This window comes from Lathyrus oleraceus, chromosome 3, assembly GCF_024323335.1.
Source record: "Lathyrus oleraceus cultivar Zhongwan6 chromosome 3, CAAS_Psat_ZW6_1.0, whole genome shotgun sequence".
Lineage (NCBI taxonomy): Eukaryota > Viridiplantae > Streptophyta > Magnoliopsida > Fabales > Fabaceae > Lathyrus > Lathyrus oleraceus.
Genome location: NC_066581.1, coordinates 424,296,295 through 424,313,364, shown reverse-complemented (window position 1 = coordinate 424,313,364; position 17,070 = coordinate 424,296,295).

The window sequence follows — 17,070 nt, the reverse complement described above, 5'->3', positions numbered from 1 at the left end:
CACGATATCAGTATCTAGAGCAGGCATGTCTTCATATGACCAGGCGAAGATATCAACATATTCTCGCAGCAATTCAATCAACCCCTTCTTAACAGATTCTTCCAGGAGGGCCCCAATCTTTACCTCTCGCACACAATCTTTAGACCCTAAGTTGACTGTTTCCAGATTCTCAAGATGCGGCTGAATGATCTTCTCTTCATGCTTAAGTAGACGGGTAATCTCGTCAGGAATCTCTTCAACATCATCTTCTTCCGCCTCAAATACAGTGAATTCAAAATTGGGAGATGACGTTGGGTCATTATGTTCAATGGGTCTAGAAATCAACCTGCATAATGATTTTGGATATGAAAAGCTTTAGAAATTAAACAAGGCAAATCATTATGCAGATGAAAAGATTGATTTTATTCTATTTTTAGGGTTTTATATGATCACCAATTTCATGCAAAAAATCAAAAAGGGAAAATAATTTGGAAAAACAAACATTTAACATGAATTTAATGAATGAAAATATCATTGTATTTATGTTGCCAACAATGTCATCACTCCTCCTTTTGGCATGGGAGAAGGGTTTTTAAACAAAGTGATCATTACGTTGACTTGTGGATAATTGTAGGAATATCCACAGTGACCCAATTGTTGCAGATCCCTCCAGGGATAATGAAATTATCCGAATCCTCTGCATCCTCTTCCAAGACAGCAGCAACTTCTTCCTCCTGACTAGTGTGGATGAAACCCCCACTCTTGAATAACCCTTGCGCGTTGAAAACCCCAGAAGAGAAACCAATGCCAGCCCGGGACTTGTTATCTTCTAGCTAAATCATTTTTCCTAAACCAGCAGTTGCACCACACTCAATGGCCAACTTTGCATCTTTGTAGGAAGCAATGAAGGAGTTCTCTTCTCAATAGGCTCAACTATAGATAAAGATTAGAAAGGAGTTCCAACTTCATCCTCAACATCTATATATGAGAAGGAAGACAAGTGGCTAACCAGGAGAGCGTTTTCTCCCCCTACCACTACCAGTTTCTTATTCTTCACAAATTTCAACTTCTGGTGTTAGGTGGATGTCACGGCGCCTGCCTCGTGAATCCACGGTCTGCCTAAGAGACAACTGTACGATGGGTGAATGTCCATAACCTGGAAGGTAATCTGGAAGTCACTTGGTCCAATCTTGATTGGGAGATCAACTTCCCCAATCACAGTTTTACGCGACCCATCGAAGGCCTTCACAACTACTCCACTCTGCCTCATGGGAGGCCCTTGATATGCTAATTTCGAGAGAGTGGACTTCGGCAATACATTCAGGGATGACCCAGTGTCCACCAGCACATTGGACATGGCATCGTCTTTACAGTTCATGGAGATGTGTAATGCCAAGTTGTGGTCTCTTCCCTCCGCAGGAAGATCAGAGTCACAAAAACTCAAATTGTTACAAGCGGTAATGTTTGCAACAATGTTATCGAATTGCTCTATAGTGACATCATGATCTACATATGCCACATCCAAAACTTTCTGCAGAGCTTCACTATATGGTTCTGAATTCAGAAGTAATGATAACACGGATATCTTGGATGGTGTTTGTAGAAGCTGGTCTACAACATTATACTCGCTCTTTTTGATGAGCCTCAGCATCTCATCACAGTCTTCTTTCTCATTGCCACTAGGGCCAACAGAAATAAGAGTTTTCAGTACAGGGGAGGGTTTAATAGCAAGTGCCGGATTCGGAGGGTTCACCGCATTCCCAATCGGGCGTTCAACAAAATCAACATTAGCTTGAGGCTTTGGTGGTACTGAAAACACACGACCGCTGCGGGTCAAACCACTTACATCAGCGATGTTAACAACAGAGGAGGAAGGCAAAGGCACTTCTTTCCCCTCTTCTACAGCAACAGCGTTGTAAAGAAAGGGAATTGCTCTTTCGGAAGAGTACGGTACAAGACCGGCAGGTTTGATGATCAGAGCAGGAGAAGCCTTCTGCTTGCTACCATCATATTTAATGATACCAGGTTCGGGTATCCGGAATAATGGGGAAATTACATTGACCTCAGGTTCATCTTCGTCAACATTCCTATTCTGAAGGATCTCAATGACTCCTTCATCCAGCATTTCTTGAAGATCTTTACGCACCTGGTGACAACCCAATTGGTTAACAGAGCAGATTCGGCACCTATCATGGTCGTGCTCATAGTGACTGTAATCACATAGCAAACGGTGCATCTCGACCAAAGATTGTCGAATATGACTAACATATTTGACTTTGTACTTGCCAGGGCAGCCCTGGACCATGTTTACAGATTTCCCATGCTCGGGCAATGGGTTCTTCTTCACGTTAGTACCTACGTCCTCAAAACACAGAATGCCACACCTTACAAGGTCTTGAACCTTGGTCTTCAAAGGATAGCAATTCTCCACGTCGTGGTCGGGAGCACCAGAATGATAAACACAATGCAATTCAGGCTTATACCACCACTGGGGGTTGACAGGTATAGCCGGTGGATCTCTCAGAGTAATCAACTTCCTCTCTATGAAAGAGGGATATAACTCCGCGTACGTCATCGGAATAGGATCGAAAGTGACCTTTTTCCTCTCGTAACTCGTGCTGGTTTGATTACTATTTCGAGGCTGGTAGGCCTGCTGTTGCGGACGGTGCTGTTGTTGTTGATATTGCTGATGCGGTTGCTGATGGTTGCTATGTTGCTGATATTGCTGATTATCTCTGAAAACAAGTGCTATATGAGCCACCTGGTGCTGGTTACTGGCGGGATGCACAGTCTTCCTCCTCACAGAGGGTCTTCTTGGTTTTACATGGGAGGTCACAGCATGTGCCTCTCCATCCTTCTTCTTTGCAAACGCCCCATAACGTTTGGCAGAAGAGCCTTCTTCCTTGGTTAGACGTCCTTCCCTAACCCCTTCTTCTATACGCATCCCCATATTCACCATCTCGGTGAAGTCAGAAGGAGCGCTAGCAATCATCCGCTCATAATAGAATGAACTCAAGGTCTTCAGAAAGATCTTGGTCATTTCCTTCTCTTCTAGCGGAGGCACGACCTGTGCTGCCACCTCTCGCCACCTCTGGGCATACTCTTTAAATGTTTCTTTGTCCTTCTGGGACATGGCTCTCAATTGATCCCTATCGGAGCCATATCCACGTTGTACTTGTACTGCTTGACGAAGGCTTCGCCAAGATCGTTGAAGGATCGGATGTTCGCGCTGTCTAACCCCATATACCATCTCAGGGCAGCACCGGATAAATTGTCCTTAAAGTAGTGGATTAGTAATTGGTCATTATCAGTCTGAGTTGACATCTTCCTGGCATACATGACCAGGTGGCTGAGAGGACAAGTATTTCCTTTGTACTTTTCAAAGTCGGGGACCTTGAATTTCACAAGAATCTTCACGTTGGGAACTAAGCAGAGATCGGCAGCAGACTTGCCAAAAAGATCCTTTCCTCTAAGAGTCTTCAATTCCTTTCGAAGCTCTAGAAATTGATCGTTCATAGCGTCCATCTTCTCATAGACATCTGGGCCCTCAGATGGCTCAGAATGATAGATGGTATCGTCTACCCTGGGCAAGGTATGCACGACAGGAGGAGGAACAACAAGGACCGGGCTAGATGCCGGCATAGAAGCAAAAGTGGGAGCAGGACCCTCAGGCACGAAATTGGGAGGCACCCCCCACGGGAATCCGGTTGGCATGGCCGTTGGAACACAATATGCACTGGCAGCAGGCACAGTTGAAGAGACGATCTCTGAGATGACGGTCCTCTGGGGAGGAGTTGAAGGCGTCGGAGAAGACTGGCTCTGGGCAGCCAAGAATGACTCCATCAAGGCACTCAATCTGGCCACCTCTTCTTTGAGTTCACGGTTCTCTTGCACTAGATGATCCATCAGTCTTGCAGAGTTGGCTCTAGTGTAGTACCGGTGAGTCAACTTGTCTCCAAAATAAATGAAGAGCACAAAGTTAGACCACAGGACAAGAGGCCGGAAACAAAACCTGTTTATGCATATGATGCATGCAATGCTTGTGCACATGATTTGTTTTTATATTTCAAAGGAACTCTAGGGTTTTACTTGCAAATTTTGGAATCATTTAACATTTATCGCATATAGAAATATCTCATAAAATAATATCAGGGAAAAGAAGTACAACATTGTCAATCATGTACAAGAAGAAAGGAAAATAATCATCCTATGGATCCCTAGAAACAATCATCTAAAGCTCGGGACACAGGAAGATAATATGCACGAAGCCTATTTACTTCCTCCTCATAAGTTGTCTCCATATCCGCCTTCTCTTTGGCGAGTCGATCGTACTTCCTCTTCCAAAACCGGGTAGACTGAGGAAGTAGAGAAGTCCATGCATCATTAGGATCATCAATAACCTGATGCTCAAGGAACTCTATCAAAGCGTCCTTCTCCTTAATCTGCTGAAGCAACTCTTCACGTTCACGGATCCAAGCACGTGAACGGTCTTCGTCTCTCAACTCCTCTACTCCTTGATTAGGGAGGGTTGAAGGCCCATCCATAATCATAGGTGTAGGTCTCGGATACTCATAAGGTATGAGATACTCAGACGCTCTCTTCCTTACCCAAGAAGTGTAAGGCTCCAAAGCGATGCAATTCGTAGGACCCAACTCCTTCCTTCCTTTCTTATGAATCTTGCGCCAAACACGGACCATTCTTCCCTTCACGCCTTGGGGATCTTTACCCTCCTGAAAGAACACACCCTCTAACAAAATGTTATTAGGTTTATCCTTTAGGGGGAACCCAAGTTGACGACGTGCCAAAACAGGGTTGTAGTTGATCCCACCACATGTACCAAGAAGAGGCACATTGGAGAATTCACCACAAGAGTCAATAATCTGCACACCATCATATACATGGTTATACCAAGAGATATCATCATTAGTGAGAGACATGAGTCTCGTGGACCATCGTAGGCATCCCTTGTTCTCCTTGAAAGCGACCGTCTGAGGTAAGTGAGAAATAAACCACTTATACAACAGAGGCAAACAGCACACAATGGCGCCACCATCCTTTGCATTCCTCACATGCAAAGAGAAATAGGTATCACCCAACAGAGTCGGAACGGGATTAAGAATAGAAAAGATCCTAATAGCGTTCACATCCACAAACTTGTCGATGTTGGGGAATAATACCAACCCATAGATGAGAAGTACAAATATGGCTTCAAAGGCATCCTCACTCATGGCCTTCCCATAGGTAGTAGCTTGAGCAATGAGGAACTCAGAAGGGAGACCTTGAATTCCACCTTTGGTAGTCATATGAGCACCAATCAGAGATTCATCTATGTGCAACATGTCAGCTATCTCTTGAGAAGTAGGAATACTCTCCAAGCCACTGAACGGCACCTGATCCAGAATAAGTATCCCCACAAGATAAGCATATTCCTCAAGGGTAGGCAAAAGCTGAAAGTCCGGAAACGTGAAGCAACGGTACAAGGGATCATAAAACTGCACCAACACACTCATCAATCCTTCATCCACCTGAGTAGTCAGAAGAGGGAGAAGCTTCCCAAAACAAGCTTTGAAACCCAAGGGATCTAATACATAGGATGTCAGATTCCTTAACTCTTTCAAATCTGGTTGTCTGAAGCTGTACTTATTTGCATTCCTTCTTTGTCTTTCCATGTCTGAAATTTTGCAAATAAACCCCTTAAGTTCCTTGAGAATTTTCTTATTATTTTGATGATATGGATGCAAATGAGTGCATGAATGCATGAATGCAACAATCACACTCAAGGATCAAGCAAAGCACACCAAACAAAGGTCATGGGATGGATCATATCATCCTTAATATCAATCATCCATTTTGGTGGATTATGGTTTACACCTTATCAACACCCAAGTTCCATTGATATTAAGGATGCATGAACGAATCAACCATGAATTAAGGGTTTGTTGCGAGTCACGAGCATGGAGTTTAGGTTAAGAACCACCCAAAAGGAATGTACTAGGGTTTAAACCTGCCAAACATGTTCTACAAGAGGTTCCCATACTCATCATCCCATCTTTTGGATATTATCGGAGAAACGACTACTCGTATTCCAAAAATATTCTCAAGAGAGACTCTTATGAGTGTAGTATCGCGTAACAATCGTATCAAATCTTACACTTGTACGACTTTCGCACTACATCCTAAGAATAGGCCAAAGATGGGCTTGGTAAACTAAGGTCCTTGGCTTCTAAGGTCTATATTGGAAAGAGTAATGTCTAACCACAACTTACTTGTGTGACATTATTGATCCCAACATGACCTCCACCAAGTGAATGAACTTGCAAGTCAACTTGCTAAGGAATAACTCCACACAAGTCAACAAGACTATGCCATTCTCCTATCCTAAGTGCACTCGAGTTCGGGTATAGAACTCATCTCACAAAGATCACCAATCATACAAGGAATTAATATCAAGCAAATCAATCATTACATACAATACAGTAATCCAAATTGCACAAAAATATGTCACCAAACAATACAATACAACAAGCATGAAAAGTTGGCAAAACCCACTAGGCAAATGTCCCCAGCAGAGTCTCTACTTTTCTGTAGCGGGGTATTCGTTATCATTAGAGATATTGACTAAATCCAAGGTAAATCATACAAGTCGAGTCTCCACCGCACTTCTATTTATCCAAAGGAATGGTTAGAAAGCGAACAAAAACCTAAATGTTTTAACAAAAACTAGTAAAAGAAACAGAGATCTGGGTAAGGGGGTTGGTTATGCAATGGGAAGGTGTTAGGCACCCAAAACATCCTAGGTACTCCTAGGGAGTCCTTTTCATACTTATTGCAAGGTTGTTGTTTGTGAAAATTTTGTTTGTGCAAACATGATTGAAGAGATGAGAAGAGAATATACAAGTTTATTTACATTTGGTGTTTGGATGGATAAACTCATTGCCTACGTATCATCTTATAAAAAGATTAGGATCAAAACCTCGTAGTTCGGGGTAAAAATCTCAAAATAAGTTGGTAAATTGATTGGTCCAAAAGCCTTAAGGTCTTTTGTTATCAAAGGGAGAAAACTCAACCAAACCACAAATCAACCATGTGAGGATAACTTCAACATGCTAGTGAGGTGTTAACCCTATAATAAGCATGGAAGACTCATTGTCCATCACTAAGGATATAGGTGAGTATTACATCTACCACAAAGATAACTCAAACCTAATAACTAAAGGTTATGGAAAATTTGATTAAGAAAGTGGCCATTGGAACCACGAAAAGAAATTTGAATGGGTTATAGTTACCAATTAAAAGTATATACAAAAATGGTCAAAGTTGACTTAAAAGTTCAATTCAAAATAAGTGCTATAAAAAGAAAGTTTGAAAATCAAAAGCATAAGGCTTAGGTTTCTAATATTTGAAAACAATAGTTAAATGTTTGCACAAAAGGTTTTGGCTTGGGTTAGAGTGGAGAGAAGAAGAAGAAGGGCTAAGTCCTAAGTAAAACAAAAAGATGAGGGATAAGGGACAAAACCACACAAGGAGTTCCTCTCTTGAGATCATATTGATGATCCAAGTAGCTCCCATCCTTTGGAATAAAGCAACCATAAAGCATAAGCAATCAAACAAGTCTCACAAGAGATCCTCAATGTATCTTGATTCTTCCACTTAGATGAACATGGCAATGGTCCTCCAATTAAGCTCAAACGAAAACTCCTAGCACAAAAGCACACACATCAAAAGTTCCATGAAGTAAAACAAGAATGGACAAGAGTGAGTTTAGAGATTTGGTTCTTCTAATCCATCTTCATCATTAAGGTCTATTTACTCCAATTTTGCATATGGAAGGTCCTAGAATCTAAGTCCAATTCTCCATTTCTTTGCATAGGGAAAGTCTTAGAAACTAAGTCCATTTCTTTGCATTTGGTTCACCACAATCAACACAAAACACAAGCAAAATAATATATACACAATTATGTGCTCAAGTGAGCAAAAGGAAAATGGCATTAACATAAACATGTGCTCATGTGAGCAAACAGAAAAGAAAATGAATAATATGTGCAAGAATAGTAAATTGCATTAAAGTAAATTGCATTAAAGTAAATTGCATAAAGTAAATGTTAATTGTCAATAGTTAGTGTTAGTAGTTAGTGTGCCATAAGGCAAATTTAGCGCTATGTTAAGCAATCATAATTGGACTTATGAAGAAGTCACAACTATCTGAGGCCGGTCAATAATAATGTAGGCAACAAACACAAGTTAGGATTCTTGATTAGTGAACCAAGTCCCAACAACTTGCCATGCCAAAAAGGAGAAGAAAATTGATCTTGTATTGGTTTAAGCCTTTTGCATGATTTAAAAGACAACCTATCCTTAATGCAAAGCCATTCACTTGATCAATTGATCAAGATGAATTAGATTTGAATCAAGGAAGGTTAAATCTCCCTAATCAATGCTAACTTATCAACCTTCAACTCATTGATCAAAAAGAAAAGAAGAAGAAGAAGAAGAAGAAGGAGATGAATAAGAGAAATGGAAATGACAAAAATGGTAAAAGAAATATAAATGCATTAAATGGAACATCACATACCAATCCTCATATGTTGACCAATAACATTGAAAGTCAAGGTCAAACAATCAAAAACAGAAGTGAGATGAAGATTGGAAGTCAAGAAATGAATAAACTATTTTTTTGGCATTTTTAATATTAAAAATAAACTTGAATTAAAATATTAAAGAAAGGTCAAACTTCAAAATCACTTCAAATCAACCTTGAAAGATCCAAGTGATTTATCCTAAGTTCAACAAGGTCAAACAAAGTTTGACAAAAAATTTCAGCATTTTTAAAAGTCAGAAACTATTTTAAATCAATAAAAAATGAATAAAAATAACCTAATTGAACTAAAATCTCAAATAAATCTCAAATCAATTCAAAAATTGATGAGAATATTTTTCATAGATCCATCATCATTCAAATAGGTTAGGAAAATATTTTTGCATTTTTTGAATATCAAAAGCTATTTAAAATGAATTAAAAATAACCAGAAAAGAGAAAATTCACAAAAAATATCAAATGACAAAATAAAAAATATTAAAAATTAGAAATAGAAAATAGAATTTATTTGGGAAATAATGCAATTGGTCCCATATTTTTTGGATAAAAAATGAAAGAGATATTAATTTTTGAAATAAAATGGAATTAAACAAAAATATAAAGAAATTCATAAAATGAGAAAAATCATGGCACATTGGATCAACCTCATTAAATGAGGTGGCGGATCCAAGGACTCTCAGCGCGCGCTTACCATGGATCCAAGTCAAAGCGTGCACATGGGAAAGAAATAGAAGTCATAACAAGCTAGGGACGAGATTAAATCTGGAGATTAGATCACAGGGCCAGGATTTGATTTGGAGATGATGAAGCCATCGGAGCCACCGTCTTCTCCGGTGAGCTCCAAAATTCCGGCCAAATTGCAGAAATTAAAACCTCAACCAAATCGTGCGATCTATACATCAATAGAAAGCTGGGATGATGTACATCATCCCTGTACCATCCTTTTACCCTCTAGATCTCCATGGTGTGAGAAATTAGAGATGGAAAAGTGTGGTGTTCATCATGAACTTAATGAATTGCAAAAATTAAAAGTATAAACATGATGCCTCTATTGAGAGGACTTCAGCCAACACAAAATCTAAGCCAATAGGTCAATGGATTGGGAGAATCGAAGGAAATACCAGTTGAAAGGTAAGCTTGAGTTCTGGTGATTTGAGCTTGAAACCTTGCTTGTTTTATCAAAATAGAAGTTCAATGAGATGTGTGGTGAAGGTCTAGAAGCATTAGATCTAAGAATACAACCAGATGAAGCTGAATTCTAGATCTGAATATTTTTGAAGAAAATGCAATTGCTTCTTTAGTGATGGTTAGGGAAAGATTTCTGCAGCATTTCAGGTTGAATTGGTGTGTGTAATGGAAGCAATGTATTTATAGCCAATGCCATGCTGAAAGTGTGATTTCAAACTTGCATGAATGAAGGGGGCCTCCATGCATGGGCCTGTACAGGCGCATGGAGGGCCCAATTCCACATGGATTGGCAAGCTGAGATCAAGAATGAATGAAATGGACGTGCAATTTTGATGCAATCAGCTCATGCATGGTAATTGAATCAAGTTTCCCAAAAATGCACTTAAAGTTCTCCTCTTCGAAAATGATATTTGAAAAATCCAAATGTAGCCATGTGAGTAATGGTTGGAAAGGTCTTGATGTAAGGAACAATTGTTATGTTGGTTAAAAATCCATTTGAAATGTGGAAATTTAGGAAATTCGAGTTTAAAGTGTGATGTGCAAAACATGTCAAGGCAAGGTTTCTAAAATTGGCCAACTTTCAAGCCCTGCTGTTTTGATGATGCAAGCTTCAAATGAAAAAACCTCCGACATCAAAGTTGTAGATCTCTTCAAGACAACCCAAATGGACTTAACTTTCGCACCATTTGGATTTTTTATGAAGACGTTATGGACACTTGAAGTTGGACAATTTTGACTTTTAATGCCTTTGACCCAAAAGGACCTATAATGTCTTGCATTATCACATGTATTTCCTTTGCGATTTTGAAATTTTGTTCAACATAACATTTGAAGTAGACATCTTAATCTTTCCAATGCATTTGATCCCACCTCAAAATCATAAAAAATGAATGCGTTATGTCCTTGGGAAGTTGACCCTAAATTAGGGTTTCAGTCAAAATGACCTATAATGTATTGGAATGGAAGATGGTTTTACAAGCTTCAAATAAAATTTTGATGAACATGAAAGTTGTTCCCATTGTCCTTAAGAACATTTTTTATTTTGGAACCATCTCCATTTGACTAACACATAAAAAGTTAGGTCTTAGTGCATTTCAAAATAGTCAGATGAATTGACTGATCAACTTCTCAAGTCCATGACTCATATCTTGATGAATTGATGATTGAGGACACTCAAATAAGTTCAAATATGCATGAAATGATGAATTAAGGAACTTCCCTTGATTGTATTTGACCATGTTCTCTGGGGAACAAACTTCAAACCCTTTGACTTTCTTTGATCAAAATGATGAATTGAGATGATAGGGAGACATATTTGATGGATGAGAGCTTTGGGAACCATTACCATGCTTGCTTTCACCTCTTCTTGACAATGTCTTTGTACCAAGGATCTCCTTGAAGCTTTTGACCTTGTGATTGCTCAAGCTAGAAACAAAAGATGTTAGTGACATATTTTTGTGCTTTTGGTTAATAAATAAAATGGGAAAAGCAATGATATACAATTCAAGCATGCTTGGTGATCTCAAACCACTCACAAGGAGTCCCACCCAAAGGCAAGGGACCAAGATGCTCAATGATCCTTGAGGCTATGCAATGCAATGTTATGATGCTATGAGAGATCTTAGGGACAAAATTGGGGTCTTACAGATGCCCCTATTTAAGGTCATTCTAGCCGGAGAAGGGAAGGTTAAAATCTTCGTCTCGACGGGGTAGAATGGGCTTAAATAATAACAAAGAGACGGATTTTGGTCCCTAAGAGACCTCATGATGCAAATGTATGTATGAAAAATGGTAACACTCTGTGGGGATATGTGTCCACAAAGGAGTAAGGAAATCAGGAGGCACTGACAATCCATATGAGTGATAAATTCCATGGGTCAAAAACCCTAGGGACTCTTATGGGGATAAGAAAGAAATGCGTGATCAAGGCACGACTCAAAGTTTGGGGAGCAGAATTCCAAAGAGAATAAACCAATGGAAAGACTCGAGCTGACTCAAAGCTGCATGTATTGAGGAATATGCCAATACAGCAAAAACTATCCACAATGGATACTTCGGATAAAAATCCGGACGAGGATGATCCAATAATGGATCTCGTTGGGGAAGTCTAAAAAGACTCTCCTGGGGAAGCAGCGAGATGAGGTGTTACCAGTTACTGGGTAACAAGCTCAATGAGACATGTGATCTGAACACCGACATAAGGGTCAGAGATACAACATGCTCGGGAAGAAATGAATATCTAAGACCGTTATAAGGGTGAGAGATATCAGAACTCCGAATCATCTGAGGAAAACCTAAAAGGGTATATTTCAACTCAGGGAAATCTGACTCCATAGGGGACAAAAGTCATAATAGGGAGCAGAAGGAAGGAACACCAGGGATGCTGGTTACTGGGCATATAATAGGCGACCAACCAAGGCGTGAATTGGGGAATATTCCCAAGACACTCATCATCCAAAAGAGGGATAAAAGCAAACTCGATTATAGGATGGACATTCGACTCCGCAAAGGAGAAACGAATCTTACTCAACTGGGGAAGAACAAAAGGCTTCGACCAAAGAGTGCATGAGATATATTATCTATTACCGTCAGAACGTAGATAATATACTCGTATGGAACGATTATCCACAACCGGTTAATGGGTTAATAAAGAATAAATCGACCGAAAAGAGAAGGCATCGGGATACCGAAACTAGGTATATAATGATGACTAACTCAGGATAGAAACAATCGTTACCAACAATAACAGGGTAGACGAAAGATGATCCGCTGGGGATAAATTGCATAATGAGAGCAATTATCCAGGCAAAAGAGGGAATATCAACACCGGATACTGGATGAAGATAACCACCAAGGAGGGGATTACACCTACCGGATACTGGGTAGGAAACCACGGAAAAGTCAATCTGGCGGAAAAAGGTATGTGTGCACCTTTAGGATTAATGAGTACTGCCCCAACACCATTTCCATTCACATTTACCGCCCCATCAAACATCAGTGTCCACTTGTCATTGGGATCCGGTCCTTCCTCGACAAGAGGCTCTTCATAATCTTTCATCTTTAAGTACATGATATATTCATCGAGGAATTCAAACATCATCGGCTGATAGTCATCAATTGGTTGCTCGGCAAGGTAATCAGGCAGAATACTACCCTTGATGGCCTTTTGCGACGTGTACTGGATATCATTCTCTGTCAAAATCATTTGCCAACGAGCCACTCGTCCGGTAAGAGCCGGCTTTTCAAAGATATACTTTACCGAATCCATCTTAGAAATCAACAAGGTAGTATGGTTCAACATATACTGTCTTAGTCGGCGAGCAGCCCATGCCAAAGCGCAGCAAGTTTTCTCGAGCAGCGAATATCTTGTTTCATAGTCGGTAAACTTTTTTCTAAGGTAGTATATTGCATGCTCTTTTCGACCAGACTCGTCATGCTGTCCCAATACACACCCCATCGAATTCTCTGTTACTGAAAGGTACATTATCAGAGGCCTCGCAGGAACTGGAGGTAGGCCAACTCATGTGTTTACTTTCGAGGAGATCAAATACGAGAAGCCATGGTATTACAACATCAAATGTTTCCTCCAAAGTCAAATTTACCCACCTGGGGCATCTTTGAAAGATAAGAAGAATTTGAGAAGATTAGCCGGCAATTTCTACTTGAATGGTGATATACTGTACAAGAGAAACTTCGACATGGTTTTGCTCAGATGTATGGATAGACACGAAGCAAACTTGTTGATGACCGAAGTACACGAAGGTTCCTTTGGTACTCATTCCAATGGACATGCAATGGCAACGAAGATGTTGCGAGCAGGTTACTATTGGCTGACAATGGAATCTGACTGTTGCAAACTTGTGAAGAAGTGCCACAAGTGTCAAATTTATGCTGATAAGATCCATGTTCCTCCGACACTATTGAATGTTATCTCTTCCCCATGGCCCTTCTCCATGTGGGGAATTGATATGATTGGGATGATTAAGCCCAAAGCTTCGAATGGACATCGTTTCATTTTAGTGGCAATTGACTACTTCACAAAATGGGTTGAAGTGGCATCGTATGCAAATGTGACCAAGCAAGTTGTTGTAAGGTTTATCAAGAATCAGATTATATGTCGTTATGGTGTGCCAAGTAATATCATTACTGATAATGGATCGAACTTGAATAACAATATGGTGGAAGATCTTTGCAAAGACTTCAAGATTGCACATCATAATTCTTCTCCCTACAAACCTAAGATGAATGAGGCTGTTGAAGCTGCAAACGAGAATATTAAGAAGATTATTCAGAATATGGTTGTCACATATAAGGATTGGCATGAGATGCTCCCATTTTCTTTGCATGGGTATCGTACATTCGTCTGCACTTCAACAGGGGCAACCCCTTTCTCTCTTGTATATGGTATGGAAGCAGTGCTCCCCGTAGAGGTTGAGATTCCTTCATTACATGTGCTTATGGAAGCCAAGTTGACTGAAGTTGAATGGTGTCAGACCAAGTTTGACCAGTTGAATTTCATCGAAGAGAAGAGATTAACTGCCATGTGTCATGGTCAGTTATATCAGCAGAGAATGAAGAAAGATTTTGATAAGAAGGTCAGACCTCGTGTATTCAGAGAAGGTGACCTTGTGCTCAAGAATATTTTGACGTTCAAGCCAGATTCTAGAGGAAAATGGACTCCTAATTATGAAGGACCATATGTTGTTAAGAGAGCCTTTTCAAGCGGTGCATTGATTCTTACAACAATGGGTGGTGAAGAGTTCACTCGTCCTGTGAACGCAGATGCAATCAAGAAATATTTCGCCTTAAAAAAAAGAACAACTCGCTAAGTTGAAAACCTGAAAGGGCGGCTTAGGGAAAAATGAGCGTCTCGGTGGATTGAAAACCCGAAAGGGCGATCCAAGAAAAAATTAGAGGCATAAAACAGAAAGAATTTCCCAATAAGTTGAGTACCCCACCTTGTGGAAACTTATGCAAAAAATTAGGGATTATGGCAAGTAATTGCATTCTGCTGATCTTCAGTGTTTTGAAGGCTTATTTGAGCACAAGGGTTGACATCAGTTCATCTCCAACAGCGGTCAAGAGCACAATGGATATCAAGAGTTGGTAGAAGGATTAAGGATCATTTGTATTCAATGTAACCCTTTTCCATGTAAATAACCATTTTCAACTTTGTAAAATCTTTGGAGTCTTGTCATTTACAGACTACCATTCTATTAAATAAAGTTGAGCTTTTATCCAAATTATTTCTACTCTTATTTACTTCAGCCAATAGTTTTAAATTTTATTATGATCATTTTGAAATCAAATTTTTAAATCAAATCAAGTTTTCTTTAATATATAAAAGCAAGAATTTTTCAAAGCAATTAAAATGAATATCAATAGCATTTCGATGGATTGCAAGTCCTTAAGTGTGAAGCATCAGAGGTTCCCCAAGCAGTTAACCCTTTGGGTATCCCTAGACATTAGTGTTGATTCGGTTCCTCGGTGGAGTGTTTGATCCTTAGTGGAATTTCTTTGTCCCCAGCTGATTTGGTTGATTCAGATACCCTGCGGCGTGTTGTGTTCCCTGACAGAGTTTCTGCCTTCCCCAGCGAAGTTCGTATTTCCTTAGCAGGATTTATCTTCAGAGATGGTTAATCTTCCCCCAGTGGATCGCTTTGGTGTCCCCACCAATCGCTATTCAACTTTCTCCCAGTCAGAGTTTCCTCCTGGTTTCTAAGCAGCTTTTGTTATGATTATTCTCTGTAGGGTTGTCTCCCACATTCATGGTGTTGACCTAAAATTCCCCACAGATTGGATGTTCTATCCTCAGCAGATCTCCTTCTTCCCCAGTTAGGTTTGAACCTTTGGGATGTTGATCTCTCTGTTCTTCAGCAGTTGTCTCTATTTTTTGTGTGTATTGACCGAGGACTGTACCGGTGGTTCAATTTCTTTGCGACACCTATGTACCCTTTGTGATCGTTTTGTCAGCATAATCATCATATATACATATACATATACATTCATATAATTTTATAATTTGCATATCCTGCATCTTCATATTTGTTTGACATGCTTATTCTCTATTATGGAGGTATTTTATCCCCATACCAAATCTGGTGTCTGTCCTCCTTCAATTATAGAGTGTCAGCCCCTTAAGCAGAAAGACTTTAACCTTTCTCCGTTTCCCCACTGAGTTTGTTTCCTCGTGGATGGTTGTTATTTCAGTTTCCTCCCCAGTAGACTATCTGGATGGAATTACTCCCCTTGAGTTATGTCCCCATTGGATTGAGTCTTGATTGATTGTTTCTTTCTAGCTCTTACCTAGATAGATGATTTGGTCCCCTAAGAGTCTATTACCAAGTAACTGGTAATATTCTTCTTAGTTTGCAGTTTGTTACTTCTTGCCCAATACCCGAAAAAAGTACCCTTTTTCATCCTCAGTAGAGTCCCCAGTGGATCTATTCCCCAGAAAGTATATCCTTGATATGTTCATCCTAACCGATGACGGGTATTCTCATTTATGGTATTCTACCCAGTAAAAAGGTAGTTGTAATTCCTATTTTGTTCCTCAAAGAGTTAATCCTTGATATGTTCATCTTAACCGATGATGGGTTTTCTTCTCTTTGTGGTTTTCTACCCAGTAACCGGTAGTTGTAAATCCTATTTTTCCCCTTTTCAAAGTCTATCCTTGATATGTTCACCTTAACCGGTGACGGATTTTCTCTTTGATTGGTCTTCTACCCAATAACCGGTAGTTGTAAATTCTACTTTATCCCCTCGCAAAGTCTATCCTTGATATGTTCATCCTAACCGGTGACGGATTTTCTCTCCGACGATTTTCTATCCAGCTTTCAATAGATGTAATCCCTACCCTTTTTGTTCAGTTAGTATATCCTTGATATGTTCATCCTAATCGATGACGGGTATCCTCCTTGGCATTTCTAGGCAAGTCTATCCTTGATATGTTCATCTTAACCGGTGACGGATTTTTCTTCCCTATTGAGTTTATCCTTGATATGATCATCCTAGTCGATGACGGATACTCTCTCGCCCTTGGTCTTCTGCCCAGTAACTGGTAGTTGTAAATCCTATATTTTCCGCAGTTTTTCCCAGCAAGGCTATTCTTACCTAGTAACCTGTAATGAATACTCCCTCCTGGTAATCCTCAGCGAGTCATCCTTGATATGTTCATCCTAACCGATGATGGATGTTCTCTCTATCAGATCTATATTATCTCCTTATCCAGTAACAGGTAGTAGATAATAGATTTCTGCTCCTCCTGTGTTGAAGTTTATTGCTTCCCCAGTTGAGTTGAGTGTGCG